The 12,704-nt window shown below is 37.9% G+C and overlaps 1 protein-coding gene across 3 annotated transcripts in view; it reads left to right on the top strand.

Annotated features, from left to right (window-relative positions):
- The window catches only part of ENOX2 (ecto-NOX disulfide-thiol exchanger 2), a 325,754-nt gene that overhangs the window by 7,598 nt on the left and 305,452 nt on the right, over nt 1–12,704 (top strand). The window lies entirely within an intron of this gene.

Genomic DNA, 12,704 nt, shown 5'->3' with positions numbered 1-12,704 from the left:
TTGGGGGAAAGAGAATGAACTCTGGACCTCTTGCTGAGGGACCTTTCTGATCAAAGCCAGACCCCCCTGACTCGCAAACACCTATTCAAGTAACAATCTGGACCAAGGGGCAGCTAGGTGGCACAGTGGATAAAGCACTGGCCCTGGAGTCAGAAGTTCAAATCTGGGCTCAGACACTTAATAATTACCTAGCTGTGTGGCCTTGGGCAAGCCACTTAACCCCATTGCCTTGCAAAATCCTAAAAAAAAATCTGGACTAAATAATGATCCAGAAATCCAAGGAGACACAACTGTGAGTGACTTCTACCATAGCAGTACCCCAAAAGTCAGTCAGAAACTCCAATGCAATAGGAAAGGAAGCTTTCCCCAGAACCTGTACCAGAACAGGCACATAAGGCAGCAACTTCTTAGTGTTACCAGGGAGAGGTCAGGGAAGTCCCTGGGTGAGGACCTTGGAAGCCCCAGCAGCAGCCAGACCAATGGCAAGGCGGCAGCAGCAGATAACAGAACATCTGAGGACACTGAAGTACTCTCTCCCTGAAGATACAGGGTTTCTGAATCTCAGTGATGGGGTGGGGAGGACTAACCCTGAGAGCCCAGGAATCTAGATGACTTAGAGAAAGACCAAGCAAGACCCCAGCTGCCCACCCTGATCTTTTGATCAGTAGGGCTAGAGCTGAACTTGGAGAGAGAGAGAGAGAGAGAGAGAGAGAGAGAGAGAGAGAGAGAGAGAGAACACTAAACCAAAGAAGACCATGACCAGTTTTTTTTAAATTATTGTACATCTAAAAGGAATGATAACTGCAAGAAGAGATTCAAAGAAAAAAATGAAATTTCCACAAGGACTACATTAATATGTGGAAGAAATGAACAAGAAATTTTTTTAAAAATCAGATCAAAGTTCTGGAGGGAAGAAGTAGAGGGAAAATCAGTAGCTTTTCCAGTATCTATCTAAAACTATCAACAAGCATTATCTTCAACAGGGAGAGGTTAGAGACATTCCCATTAAGATCAGGGGTGAAACAAGGATGTCCATTATCACCACTACTATTCAACATCATATTAGAAATGTTAGCTTCAGCAATAAGAGAAGAAAAAGAAATTTAAGGACTTAGAATTGGGAAGGAAGAGACAAAACTTTCACTCTTTGCAGATGACATGATAGTATACCTAGAGAATCCCAAGAAATCATCCAAAAACCTACCAGAAACAATTAGCAACTTTAGCAAAGTTGCAGGATATAAAATAAACCCTCATAAATCCTCAACTTTTCTATTTATGACTAGCAAGATACATCATGAAGAGCTAGAAAGAGAAATCCCATTCAGAGTAACCTCAGACAAGATAAAATACCTGGGAGTCTATTTGCCAAGGCAAGACACAGAAACTTTTTGAAAACAATTAAAATACACTTCTCACACAAATAAAATCAGATTTAAATAACTGGGCAAACATCAACTGCTCATGGATAGGTCGAGCTAATATAATAAAAATGACAATTCTACCAAAACTAAACTACCTGTTTAGTGCCCTACCAATCAAAATTCAAAAAAATTACTTTAATGAGTTAGAAAAAGTGGTAAGTAAATTCATAGGGAGGAATAAAAAGTCAAGAATTTCCAGGGATTCAATGAAAAAAAGTGCAAAAGAAGGTGACTTAGCCCTGACAGATCTAAAATTATATTATAAAGCATCAGTCATCAAAACTGTCTGGTATTGGCTAAGAAACAGTGGTGGACCAGTGGAATAGAATAGGTGCAATAGCAGGAAATGATTATAGTAATCGGCTGTTTGATAAACCCAAAGAGTCCAGCTATTGGGATAAAAACTCTCTCTTTGATAAAAACTGCTGCGAAAATTGGAAGTTAGTATAGAAGAAACTTAGATTAGACCAACACTTCACACCCTATACCAAGATAAGATCTAAATGGATATAGGATTTAGACATAAAAAGCAATATTATAAGCAAACTAGATTATCAAGAAGTAGTTTACCTGTCAGATATGTGGAAAGGGAAGCAGATTATGACTAAGGAAGAGATGGAGAATATCACTAAAATCATACTAGATGATTTTGATTACATTAAATTAAAAGGCTTTGGCATAGACAAAAACCAGTGTAACCAAGATCAAAAGAAATGTAGTAAACTGGGAAAATCAGTAACTTTGAAGAGAAGCCCCTAAAACCTAGAACAGACAAAACAAAAATGATGACTCCATGAAACAGCAACAAATATTAGGAAAAAAATCAAAAGATTAAAAAAATTAGAAAAAATAGAAAAAAGTAAGTTATAAGAAAAACTTGAGTTGAAGAGCAGAGCAAGGAGAGATCATTTAAGAATCATTGGACTCCCTGAAAAAAAAGTCTCACCCTTTTATTTCAAGAAATAATAAATGCCAACTGCCCAGAGGAAAACTAGAGGGCAAAGGAAAAGTAGAAATTATCCACCTCATGAAAGGACCCCCAGAAGGAAAAGTCTCAAGCATGTCCTATCTAAAATCCAGAGATGAAAAAGAAAGAAAAAGAAAAAAACCCTCCCAAAAGAAGTAGTTTAGGTGCTAATAACAGTCAGAATCACTTGTGAACTGGCAGCTTCTAATCTTGAGGAGAGATCTTGGATTACCACAAGCCAAAGATAGATTTACAACCAAAAATAATACCCTGCAAAGCTGTAGATCATCCTTCAGGATGAAAAATGGATACTCAATAGACTAACAGTTTGGTTAGGAATATCAAACTCAATAGAAACAAGCCAGGGATGGTAAGGTTGGTTAAGAGGGAGGGCAGTACTGAGAAGGGGCTAGCTAGCTAGTTTCTGAAGCAAAATAAATTTACTTATCCTTAAATGAGACAGTATTAAAAGGAAAAAAGAAAAGAAAAGCAACTAGAATCTGGGGGTGGTTCTTATCAGTTGAGGAATGATTGAGCAAATTGGATATGTGAATCTAAAGGAATATTGTTGTGCTGTAAGAAATGATGAAAGAATTTTCAGGGATCTTGGGAAATAGGAACTGATGAAGAGTCAATGACATTCTAAAGAAAAATTACTTCCATTCCTCAATTGATAACTAGTCAAAGGATATGAACAAGAAGGTTTCAGATGATAGAAATTAAAGCTATTTATAGTCATATGAAAAAATGTTCCAAATCATTACTGATTACCATCTCATACCCATCAGATTGGCTAAAATGACAAAAAGGAAAATGATCAATGTTGGACAGGATGTAGGGAAATTGGGACATAAAAGTACTGTTGGTAGAATTGTAAACTGATGCAACCATTCTGGAGAGCAATCTGGAACTATACCAAAAGAGCAATAAAATTTATCAAACCCTTTGATCCAGCTATACCAATACTAGGTCTGTATCCCAAAGAAATCATAAATAAGGGGAAAAGTCTCATATGTTCAAAATTATTTTTGGCAACTTTTGTGTAGTGACAAAGAATTCGAAATTGAGGGGATGCCCATCACTTGGGGAGTGGCTAACAAGTTATGGTATATGAATGTTACATTGTTCTTTAAGAAATCATAAGTGGTCAGATTTTAGAGAAGCATGGAAAGAATTACATGAACTGATGCTGAGTAAAGTGAGCAGAACCAAGAGAACAGAGATGGATATAGCTCCTTTCAGCAGTTTAGAGATCAAGGACAATCCTGAGAGATCTGCTATGGACAATGTCATCCACATCCAGAGGAAAAAACTATGGAATCTGAATGCATACTATGTACAATATCTAATACTGATTTTGAATCATTTGACAGGCCAAGGCTTCTTCCTTCCTTTTTCATGATTTTTTCTTTCCCTTTAGTTCTATTCCTCTTTTATGACATAACTATTATGCAAAATATGTTAAACATGAATGTACATGTACAACTTTTACCAAACTGTTTGCTGCCATGGGGAGGGGGGAGGCAAGGGAGGGTAGTAGAAAAATGTGGAACTCATTAATTTGCAAATCTGAATGTTGGGAAACTTCCATTGCTTGTAATTGGAAAAATAAAATAAAATTTCAATTAAAAAAATAAAAAAATGACTTCAAGAGATTTAAGGACTCTGATCAACCAGAAGACCTAGGGTAAAGCATGACACCCTCCTCCTCACAGAGAGTTGATGGACACAATGTACAGCAAGGGGAATCTATTATAGGTCTGGCTACTGTGTGGCCTCATTTTTCTGGACTATGTTTATTTGTTATAAGGCCCCCCTTTTTTCTCTTAATTTTTAGATTTGGGGGTAAGTTTGAGAAGTGGAGAGAGTTAGTAATAATGTTGCTAAGGATAAAAGGAGAGCCACTGAAATATTTTAAAAATGTATAGAACAGTCAAAGAGATTAAAGAAAGAAGAAAAAGACCCAAACGTATAAAAATGTTTATAGCAGCTCTTTTTGCGATGTTAAAGAATTGGAAACTGAAGACATATCTATCAATTGTGGAATAGTTGAACAAGTTATAGTATATGAATATTGTGGAATAATAATATGCTGTAAGAAATGAAGGGGATAGTTTCAGAGAAATTTGTGAAGTCCTGTCAGAACTGATACAAGGTACCTCCTACTTTCTAGCAAAAGTAGCACAGTGTTTATGAGAACCATAACATTGTAAAGACAAACAACTTTGATAAACTTAAAGAGTTGAAGAAGGCAGATTCTGGTTAATCAAAAAACCCAAAACGTAATTTAAATAAGGATGCAAAAAATAAATGGAAGAGAAGGGAGTTAGAAGAAAACACAGATGAGATTGTTTTGAAAGTAACGTGTAGAATTAGCAATGTACTTTTTTAAAAAAGCAAAGCAGCATAAAGCAGTGTCATGTAAAATTCTTTTCGTCTTCTATGTTTAGGAAACTGCTCATTTTTTGTATGTTTTAATTGAGAAAATTTTTAAATAAAAAATAAAAATAATGAATTCTGTTTTGGTTTTGTTTCATTTGAGATGCCCACAGAACACCCTGGTGGAGACACACATGTAGACATATGTATATGTGTGTATATCCACACAAATATACATATACACACATACACATACACACACATATATGTTATTTGGGTAGAGATGATAAAGTGAACCCATGAGAGCTGATGTCAAAGGACTCTGTAGAGAAGACCTAACCCAAAGGTTTGGGTTTCTCTGAGAAGAGGTGGTCAGTTGAGCAGAAGGAGAAGCAAGAGAGAAGTGTCTTGAAAAGCCTGAGAAGAGAAGGTCAAGAAAGATGAGGATTTAGAAAAGGACTCTGGGCCTGGCCATCAAAGACACCTCTGGTGATTTGAAACCAGATTTCAAGGGATTGAGAAGGGAGTGATAAGACAGAAAGTAGAAGAAGATAAGAAAGGAAGAAAAGTTGTTTAAAGGGATAATGGGATCTTGGGGTCCTTTTTAGGATAGAAGAGACCTATACATATTGTTAGACCCTAGGAGAGGACTCAGCATATAGGAAGAAACCTTGGCCTGTCAAATGATTCAAAATCAGTATTAGATATTGTTTTATCAATGGAAATGATATTTAATAAGATATTGTCATTTTCCTTAAGGACCAGGAGTGTAAATGAGACTTTTGTATGTCTTTCTCCCCTATTAGTACATGAAGTCTTTGAAATTAGTGACTGTCATGCTTTTATCTTTGTTTTCCTAGTGCTTTGCATAGAATCTGGCACATTGCTGCTGTTGTTTCATCATATCTGACTGTATGTAGCATCATGGACAAAGTTTTCTTGGCAAAGATACTGGAGAGGTTTGCCATTTCCTTCTCTAGGTTGTCCCCATTTATGGATGAATGGGGGGATGAATAATTTTATGGATGAATAAAAAAATTTTTATGGATGAGGCAATTAGGGGTTAAGTGCCTTGCCCAGGGTTTCATAATTAGTGTCTGAGACTGTATTTGAACTCAGGTCTTCCTGACTCCAGGGCCGGCACTGTGCCACCTAGAGGCCCCTACGATATATTTCTTAACATTCATTTTTATATATTGAAAAGGCAAGTAGCATGATCTCCATTATTCATATGAAATCATGCAAATCCTATTTCCATAACAGGAAAACTATATACAATATAAACAAAAGGGGATCTCAGAGAGACATGACTAGCAATTTGGGGGACTGAAAAGATATACCAAAATTGAGGTTTGATCTGAACTTTGATAGAAGTCAGGAGCTGGAGGTGAGGAATGACAAGGAACTGGACTATAGATTAAGTGGAGAGGCATATGGCAGAAGAAGTCTAAGAAGGTAGGAAGGAATAAGCATGTTGGAAAGGGCTTTGAATGCCAAGTAGGATTGTCTCTTTGATTCTGAGGATACTAGGAAGCCCCTGTAGTTTATTTAGTAAGGAGGTCACATGGACAGACAAGTGCTTAAAGAAGATCATCTTGGCAGTTGGAAAGAGGTGGATAGATCAATTAGAAGACTATTGTAATTGTCTTGATGAAGTCTAAGGTCCAGGTGCCTTGATGGTGGTTGCTATCTGAGTGGTGTGCACAAGTGGTATTGGGAAGGTAGGAAAAAAGGCTTGGCCAGCTGTTTGGATACAGTATGTTGGGGGGAGTTGAGGATAAGAGAGGTGAGCCTGGGTGACTACAAGGATGTGACATTCAGAAGAAGGAGGGGAAGATAATGAGTTTGCTTTGGACATGTTGAGTTTTAGATGCCAGTGGGAAATTCAGTTTGAGTTATCCAATAGATATTTGGTAATGTAGACCTAAAGTTCAGGAGAGAGAACAGGCATGTGGCTTGATCGATCTGGAAATCATCAGCCTGAAGATGATAATTGAACTCATAGGGATGGTGGTATAGATAAGGGATGGGCAAACTACCACTTGTGGGCTAAATATGCCCCTCCACTTGTTTTTGTACAAGTGGTTTGTCACTCAGCTCTTGGGCTGCATAGAAACAGGCAGTGGGCTATCGTTTGATGACTTCGTTGGTATAAAGGGAAAAGAAAGACTAGTTATAGATTTGGGGGATAGCACCAGTTTTTAAAAGCTGGATAAAGATCCAGCAAAGGAGGTGTGAAGGAGCAGTCATACAAGTAGGAGAAGAAACTGGAGAGATTGTTATCATAAAAACTTAGAGAGGAGAGAATATCCATGGGGAGAGGGTGATCAAGTGTATCTCAGGCTTCTTCAAGAAGCCTCCTGAAGAAGGAGGAAGATTTAGAAAAGACTATTAGATTTGGCAATAAAGAGATCATTGTTCAGAATATAGCTATTTTATTCCTAAAGCAATCCATAGGAAACCATCAGAACTAAATAAGATAGTGACATGGTTAGATCTAAATGAAAAATTAATATTTTTTCTTTTGTGCATAAACATGATAAAATACGGAATGTCTTTACTGTAACATTAAGAAGGTATATGAGAAGGCTGACTAAAAACTAAAAGGACAGAAGCTAAAAAGGAAGGGAACCCCTAGATTATATATTCTTTAAAATGTCTTTTGGCTCTTTCATTCCATAATATTCTACATGGGATTTGTAAACTTTTGAGTAATATAGAAATGTAAGCTACAATGGTGATGAGGATCAAGTTATTCCTGGCACCCTTTAGGTTCATTCAGTTAAAAATTCAGAAATAGAAGTTGGTGGGTCCATCAGTTGGAGAGTGAGGAAAAAATTAATTAGGCACTGTGCACTTACTAAATAAACATTTTATAAACATGATCTTATCCGATTAAAAAAGAGAGATCATTGTTGACTTTGAAGAGAGCAGTGTCGGTGGAATGATGAGTTTCAGAAGCCAGATTACTGAGGGTTTAGATGTGAGTGAAAGGAAGGGAAGTAGAGGTGCCTAGTGTAAATCACCTTCTCAAGGAGTTTTAATAGAGTAGAGGAAGAGAAATATAGGATGATATCTAGTGGGATTATTGAGATCAAGTGAGGATTTTTTAAGGATAGAGGAGACATGGGCATTTTTAAAGATAGCCATGAAGGAAGTGGTAAGTACGGAGAGTTTGACGGTGGGGGGGGGGCTGGGAGGGATTGGAATCAAGGGTACACATAGAGGGGATGGCCATGTCAAGAAGTCGGGGATTTCTGTTGAACTAATGATCTTAGAGACCTCTTCAAACAACATAGGATGTTGTGTACCTAGCACTTCACACATCAGACCTAGAACAGACCTGTGCTGTTGTGTTTTTAAATTCTCTGTGAAGGGAATTTTAGCTGAGAGCTACTTAAAGCTATGATAAAATTGAATGCATCTCTTGGGAACTGCTGTTGGTGGTTAATGTATTTTTTTTAATTTCATATAGATGTATGTTTCTATTAATATGTCTCCAGGGACAACCCTTGGTTGAAATCAACTGGTAACCCTGTTTACAGACTATAGAATGAGCCTATGCTATATCCTTAGCATTATGATAGTGCATTACATATGTCTGAGATCACAACTGCATGGGTGATCATATGACTGGGGACTATGTGATTTCACCCTTATAAATGTAGTAGTTTTTCATGGAATTAGAGAAGCTTAGAATTGGAAGAAACCTTAACAGCCATTGAGCCCATACTGTATTTGAACAGAAATCCCCTTGATAACATACCTAGCAAGTGGACATCTAACTTTAAATTGGAGCCCTTCAAGTGAACCCTTCTTCGACTTGAAGACCCCACCACCTCTTAAGACCATTGCCGTTGGTGATCTCATGAGCTTCCATGAATTAAAAAATCATCTGTATGCAGATGACTCCAATTTACTTATCCATCCCTAACTTCTCTTCTAGTGACCCAGATTCAAAACCTAGGTGTCATCCTTGATTCTTCACTGTCCCTCACACCCTATTTCCATTCAGTGGTCAAGTTCTGTTGTTTTCTACTTTCTTGACATCTCTTGCAGAGCTCCCCTTTTCTCCTCTGCCATGCTACCACCATAGTTTGAGGTGGCTCATCCATTCACCCTTGGACTATTAAAGTAGCCAGCTGGTGGCCCTCCTTACCTTTAAGTCTCTTCCCACTCCAATCCATTCTCCACCAAGCTGTGAGATTGATATTAAAACATAAATCTGAACACATTGCTCTGCTATTCAATAAACCCCAGTGGCTTCCTGTTATATTGATGATCAAATATCAAATCTTGTTTGGTTTTCAAAGTCCTTCATAACCTTTCCAATCTCTCACAGACTCTGCAGCCTGATGACACTGGACGCCTTGCTATCCCGCAAACACAACACTACATCTCAACTGGAAGCATTTTTATTGGTTATCCCCTGTGCCTGTAATGGTGTCTCTCTTCATCTCTATCTCCTGCTTCCCTTCCTTCCTTCAGGTTTCAGCCAAAGTTCTATTCTCTGCCTGAGGCCTTTTGAAGGTATTAATATCAGTGTTTTCCCTCTGAGATTACTCCCAGTTCATCCTATAAATGTATATCATATGTTTGTATGTGTGAGTAAACATATACTTATATACATATCCATGAATCTATGGATACCTATGTCTAAGACATCTCTATCTTATTTTTGTGTAATTTATTGACTTTGGAGGCATAGTTCCAAACTGTTCATAGTTCCGATTCTTACTATGAACCAGGCCCTATGGATGTACTGGGCATAGGAATACAAGAAAACAAGATGGTCCCTACCTCAAGACACTTCTATTCAAATGGAAGGAGGCAACTCCTAAACAGAAGCTGGGAAATGGGGGATGGGGTAGGGAGGGTAGGCTGACTGCAAGCAGGTAGGCACAGAGTTTGAAAAGTCATCCTTTGTTTCTTAATCTGTCTAATCTAGTTTACAAATGATAGCCCTTTAAATATTTGAAGATATATACTTTATTTTTCTTCTTTAAGGATATGATTTCTCTCTCATCATATTTAATTTGGATCAAGGTGTACTATCGAAACAATGACAAATTGCCTTCTATGGGTGGTGGGGGGAGGGAAGTAAGATTCGGGGGGACATTGTAAAACTCAAAATAAATAAAATCTTTAAAAGGAAAAAAATATTTGAAGATGACTGCCCTGTCTCCTCTAAATCTTCTTTTCTCCAAGCAAAACAGTCCAGATTCCTGTAACCAGTCCTTATATATGGCTTGATATAGCACTATCTCCTCCAATTTACCAATATCTTTCCTAAATTATGGTGCTAGAACTGAGCATAATGCCCTAGATGTCATTTGAATAGGACTGAAAGGCCTCACAGCAAGACTGGCAGTCAGTCAATAAGCAGTTTTTAAACTGCTACTTTGTTCCAGATTTTGTGCTAAGCTCTGAGGGATACAAAGAAAGGCAAAGGACAGTCCTTGCCCCCAGGAGCTCACAATCCAACAAGTTATGTCCCTCATTTAGGATCTTGAGCTTTCTAGATAGAGTATAACATTGTTTTAACTTTTGTCTACTATATCATATGGTTATAAGAGGCATCTAGGTAACTCAGTGGATAGAGCAGTGGATAGTCAGGAAGACCTGAGTTTAAATCTGGCCTTAGACCCTAATTAGTTAAGTCACTTAACCTATGTCTGCCTAAATTACTGGAAAAGGGAAGGCAAACCACTACAGTATCTACCAAAAACAACCCATGGACAGTATGGTCTTATGGGATCATGAAGACTTGGATGCAATCGAACAACAAAATCATATATATGGTTGACTCATATTGAGCTTGTAGTCAACTAAAATCCCTAGAGCTTTTTTAGATGAACTCCCTTGTAGCTCTCTTGTATTTCTGAAGTTGATTTTTTAACTTAAATGTAAGACTTGATATTTATCTTATTTCTATTAAATTTCATCTTGAAAGGCAACAGTCAATAGAGAGCTGGTGGCAGAGTCGGTAAGACCTTGTTTTAGGTCCTACCTTTGACATATATTGATTTCCTGACACTAGGCCCCTCTTGAATCTAAGACTAGGAGTTAGAGTAGGTACCAAACTGCTTTGGTAGAGCGAGTTTCCTCACTAGGACTTCCTCATACCAATGAAATCACAGGTCTGGTCCCCCAAAATCATCTTATTAGATTTAGCACAATGTTTTCTCTAGCCTGAGATTCTTTTGGATCCTGACTCCAATATCAAATTCATGAGCCATCACTTCCTGATTTATGTCTTCTGCCAATGTGATAAACTTGCTCTCCTGTACCTCCACCCAAATCATTGGTAAAAAAGAAAAATTTCAAATCCTTAGGGAACTCCACTAGAGACCTCATCCTCCTTTGTTGTCAAATGATTAACAACTCTTCTTTCAGGTCTAGTCCTTTATCTAGATTTGAATCCATTGCACTATATTATTTCTTAGTCCACATTTCTTCATCTTGTCCACAAGAATACCTTGGGACACTTTGTCAAATACTTGGTTAAAACCTAGGTATAAGTATGCCCATGGAATTTCCCTGATCTAGTCTAGTAACCTGGTCAAGGGACAATATGAAACTAGTCTGTTATAACCTGTTCTTGATGAAGCTAAACTAGTTATTTGAGACTACCACTTCCTTTTCTAAATATTCATCAAAATCAGGCAATACTTGTCATGCTTCAGTTCTGTAGCACTTCTCTTGTTCCTTTTGGTCTTGGAAAGATTACTCTCAGCAATCAAAGCCTCCTGTTTTCTTCCCCCAGTTTTGGGATGGGACTCCTGATTTCAACCCATCAAATACTTGTAAGGATTTTTAGGATCTCCTTATATTGGATTTCAATTTCCTGTTAATCATTTTGTTCTTTTTTAATCCAAACACAGTTCTCCTTGGGCATTTCCTCTCATTTTCTCTAACAAACTGCCACCCCTCTCCCCATCCTCAATCCCTAATTTTCGGTCTTTCCTTTTCTGTTTGCTTCTTCAGTGCTGCCTACAAACATGCCCATATCTCCCTCATCCTCAGAAAGCCCTCACTCAATTCTACCTTTCCCACTAGTTGTAGTCCTATCCCTTTCTTCCCCTTCTCTGCGAAACTCTTGAGAAAAAAAAAACCCAAACTGTATTTGGTACATGCTTACACTTTCTTTCCTCTTACTCTCTTCTAAAGCTACAATTCTTCTAAAATCTGATTTCTGACCTCATCAATCAACTGAAACTGCTTTCCACTGGTACCAATGAGCTCTTAATTGACCAGTCGAATGGCCTTTTTCTCAGTCCTCATGCTTCTTGACCTCTCTGCAGTTTTTGACATTCATTTGACACATTCTTAATCATCTCATCCTGAAATACTCTGACCTGTCTCTTTGTTTCACTCTTGGTTCTCTCTCTCCTGTCTGACTGCACTTCTGTCTCCTTTGCTGGATCTTCATCCATGTCACATCCACTATCTGTGTCTAACCCTCAAGGGTATTTCTCTTTCTTTAGGTTTTTTGCAAGGCAATGGGGTTAAGTAACTTGCCACACAGATAGGTAATTATTAAGTGTCTGAGGCCGGAATTGAACTCAGGTACTCCCGACTCCAGGGTTGGTGCTCTATCCACTGCACCACCTAGCCCAAGGCTATTGCTTGAACCTTTAAAGGCACCTTGGTAGTGCAGTAGATAAAATAGTATGCTTGGAATTGGGAAGGCCTGACCTCGAATTTGGTCACATATACTTAAAAGTTGGGCAAGTCACTTCACCTCTGGTTACCTCAGTTTCCTCATCTGCAAAATGGGGGTAATAATAGCACCCTCCTCTCAGACTTGTTGTGATGATCAAATAAGATATTTGTAAAGTTCTTATCATAGTGCCTGACCCATAATAGGCACAATATAAATGCTTATTCCTTGCTCTTATTACTTCCCCTTTTCTTCTCTTTTCTGTCAATAC

The sequence above is a fragment of the Macrotis lagotis genome, chromosome X (assembly GCF_037893015.1).
Source record: "Macrotis lagotis isolate mMagLag1 chromosome X, bilby.v1.9.chrom.fasta, whole genome shotgun sequence".
NCBI lineage: Eukaryota > Metazoa > Chordata > Mammalia > Peramelemorphia > Peramelidae > Macrotis > Macrotis lagotis.
Note: the sequence above shows the minus strand (reverse complement) of the source record. Positions and strands in the feature narration are given on the sequence as shown.